A 3,677-nucleotide genomic window follows, 5' to 3' on the forward strand; every position below is an offset into this window, starting at 1 on the left:
CAAGTGTCTTAGGGTAGCTGAGAAACAAGCAATCGGTGGCAATTCCCAACACATTGACATTCCTTTGCAAGAGTGCCGTCATCTCTTGTAGCATGAACATTTGAGCTTCCAAAATAATGGCCATTCCAGCCATCAGGTTGCCTCCAAGGAAGGACCAATCGGAGATACACTCCGTTGTCATTTCGCAGATATGTTCCGTGATTGGATTGACGTCCCTGAGTTTTCTTGCCTTTAAAACACATGTTAAAAAACAGCCCAACATTAATTATTACCTCACCCTCGGGAATGACCGCAGGTTCGCCCGTTTAAGCTGTTAAAGCAGCAACTCATGCTGTAATCAAATACCACAGGGAATCTTGGACTTGGCAAGCCTGGGAGCGAACCAGGATTCGCATATTGGAAAGCGGATGCTCTACCAATACGGTACCCCTCCAAGCCTTCGATGCAAGCTTATTTGCCAAAGTAAATGCAATTTTTTTCTTTGCAAAAAGCAGGAAAAAGGGCCCCTCTAAATACTCTTGACGTTGGTAATGCAATGCCTCAAAAACATCCAAAACTTGGTAGCCCATGTTTAGCGCATACTCGACTTGAGCAACGTAGAATGTTACACGGAAACCCGTGCCCTGAAACAGAAATTTGTGGTCGTTGCAAAAATGTTCGCGTGATGATTCAATGTTATCCAGTGTGCTTACTTTGTGCAATGCTTACATACATCTTTTTTCTCTTGTCGAAGGCATGCATAACACAAAACCCAATCATGTTGATGACCGAGTTGAAAGGGATGTAAGCCAGTTTTGATTCACGCGGGGCCACAAATTTCTGTTTCACCAATCCAATCAGCCATACGCCACAAACCTCTCATCGGGTTTCTTTTTCACAGTCCAATGAAGTTGTATAATCTAATGGAAGCAAAAAAAATAGGTTAAATGGTGGTCAGACGTCTCGAATATCCACATTGCTTTTACCTCGTTGACGCCGCCAGAAAGTCAGAAAGGGCGTCTTCCGGGCGAAGTCTTGTCAATGGCTTCTCCTTGAACTCGTATTGGACAAAGTGTTGGTAACCTTGGTTAAATTTAAGCTCGCACTCCCAGACTCAGTTACCTCAATGTCGGTGGGAACAAGGTTCATCGTTGCTTGGCAAGATGCATAGTCGAGCCCAAAAATATTTTTCTCTAACCGACACAAGTTCGTTGGAAAGATTTTGCAATTTTCTCGTTCATGACCTTTCATGAAACAGCCCTGGAATTCAAAACAATTATACAAGTCAACTGCGGTCATGTCAACCACTGCGAATAGTTGCAAGACTTTCATGAATGAAAAAAGCACGGTTTGGCGGTTTTGCCTTGATGAGGAGATCGGGAGTCAAGCGACCAAAAGTGAATGGACCGTAAGGCGACCAAAAGTGATAGACTCCCTCATTCACATGAGAACCCATGTTTTTCAACAAGAACTGGATCGCCCTTTGCTCTAAAAGACAAGTATTGACCTTGCCTCCCACGACGTTTTTTGAGACGGGATATATTTTGGACGAGGATACTCGTGGATTTAGTGAATGGAACAACTTGTAGACCCGATAATTATAACCTCATTGAATTCAGAAAATTTTGAATGTCTTTCAATTTGCCAAATATCCAGCTCAAAAACAATACCTGCTCGAGTTATGTTGGACGAAGAAAACGCATGAAATCTCTCGACAACGCCAAACAAGCTTTTATGGCAAATTCCAGCCAGGGCATCAGATGACCATTTTCTCTTCAATGGGGGTTTGTTCCTCGAGAAAATTCTCAATCTTTGGAATGGCCCCTTCATAATCGAGAAAGTGCCTCTTCAACAATTTCGTTGGGAAAAAGTGGCAATATTCATTTGCTTCAAAATTTTAGATGTCGGCAAAGAAAAATAATTCATAAAATTGACTATTTTTACATTTGAGCTCTCAAAAAAATTATGGCATAGAGACAGGACCCATTTTTAATCGTTTTGGCGGGGATTGAACTAGAAGTGAACAACTTTAAGACATATTCCAAGAATTGGTCGTCATTGCAGAGCCAAGTGGTATTAGGTTGTGCTGTTAAAACTTTGCACAGCCGTGATTCAAATCTTGCTCCAACAAAATCGGGAGTCTCGGCCACAGCAACATGGCCAAATTTCTTCCGTTTGACATAAGATGAAGAATTTTCCAACTTCAGGTAAGGATCTTCTACAATGGTGTCTTCCTCTTTAGTGTCTGCCCCCAGTAGCGATCCATTTTCTCCAATTATGGTATTTTTTGTTGAAACAATAGCTGGAATAGGATTGATGGTATGCCATGCACAAGGCGGGTTCTCCAGAGTTCAAAAAGCCAGCAGAAAAGTATCCAAGCTTTTTGTGGCTCCTCTGGACGTCCTGTTGTCTCTCTTTACACCAATGGTCTTCTTTGTTCCCCCTTTGAAGAATTTCTCGACATCGGCAGAATTTCTTAGAGCAATCATGAATGGCTCGCAACTCAATTGGGACTTCCTTCGAACCCGCAACTGACGATTGCAACAAGGGAAGTACAAAGTATGCCGGCAAGATTTCGTATGCACTTCCAAACTGTCTCTCGACTAAAAAACCCGCAATTAATGATAGTCAAACATGACCACTAGGCATCTTATGTCTTACCTGAAATTCGTGACCACCATGTTGACATTTTAGCTTCCAATTGGATTCCGTCAAAGTAGAGGGACAATAAGTATTTTTCATACTTGGTCCGTTGAAATAGTCCTCAAGCAAAATCGGTCTCTTGCACTTCAGACAAGGCTTGCTTTTCTCACAAGAGTGAGTACTTCGATAATGGAACACGCTTGAGGGGAAAAGATAGTATTTGACCAAAACTGCTTGCAGTCGAGATATTCACATGTATTTCTTACCTTCTACAGAAAGAACATGGCTTCTTCATGGACTTTTCAAACAATGACATGTATTTGATTACTGATATGTGAGCAATGCAATCCACACCATCTGGCCTCAAGAACAAGTTCAAGCTAGGTCGTTGAGGAGCATAGGTCGGGGGAAACATATAATATTCCATGCGATCCATGGACAACAATGTTCATCTCCAACACTGCGGCAATATCACCGAACACTTCAACTTTTTGAGGCCCTCCGAACGATATGTTCAACCTGATGGAAAGTGCCATTCACAGAAAATTTCACTTTAATTTCGTACGCACAACAGGTAGAAGTATTACCTACCGATTTGCAATTTCTATTGATTTCTCATTCAGAAGGATTTGAGCACGCTGCCTTCGTTTTGACGTCAGAGAATTCAAAAATCGGATTGTGCCCCAAGTTCTCAAATCTGCCTTGTTTAGAAATTGTTCTAGAAAAAAGCTGCCGTCACCGAGGAAACAAGGCTATTGTCCTTGAAATGCAAATCGTTATCGTCAAATTGAACGTTGAATTCCCAAGGAAACATTTGAAAATATCCACCCCTACTTGTTGATTGATTGGAACCTGAGGTACAAAGCCTTGTGTTGCCACTTTGTGGTCCACATGCTCAAGAGACAAGATTTTGACCCTAAGCTCCACTCCCTGGTTCATCTTTAACCCCTGATTAGATCGAAAATAATTAGACATCATTTCCATCATATGTAATATGACTTGGACGTCAGTGCGCATGATGAAGTTTCCTCTATAAAGGCAAGGAGAATATGTGC

At 41.8% G+C, this 3,677-nt stretch overlaps 2 long non-coding RNA genes across 3 annotated transcripts; both read right to left on the bottom strand.

The window, feature by feature from the left end:
- Window positions 1-821, bottom strand: LOC131879204 (uncharacterized). The gene is made up of 3 exons (XR_009373119.1): window positions 693-821; window positions 278-623; window positions 1-215 (listed from the first exon to the last, which is right to left on the bottom strand). It is a non-coding gene; the product is annotated as an uncharacterized LOC131879204 (long non-coding RNA).
- Window positions 822-841: 20 nt separating this feature from the next.
- On the bottom strand, window positions 842-3,642 carry LOC131879205 (uncharacterized). 2 transcript variants are annotated; one of them, XR_009373120.1, is made up of 6 exons: window positions 3,457-3,642; window positions 3,214-3,382; window positions 2,889-3,141; window positions 2,641-2,821; window positions 966-1,239; window positions 842-899 (listed from the first exon to the last, which is right to left on the bottom strand). It is a non-coding gene; the product is annotated as an uncharacterized LOC131879205 (long non-coding RNA). The 2 variants fall into 2 exon arrangements; XR_009373121.1 differs by having other exon boundaries at window positions 3,210-3,382.
- Between the last annotated feature and the right edge of the window lie 35 nt (window positions 3,643-3,677).

Source organism: Tigriopus californicus, chromosome 4 (genome assembly GCF_007210705.1).
Source record: "Tigriopus californicus strain San Diego chromosome 4, Tcal_SD_v2.1, whole genome shotgun sequence".
Lineage (NCBI taxonomy): Eukaryota > Metazoa > Arthropoda > Copepoda > Harpacticoida > Harpacticidae > Tigriopus > Tigriopus californicus.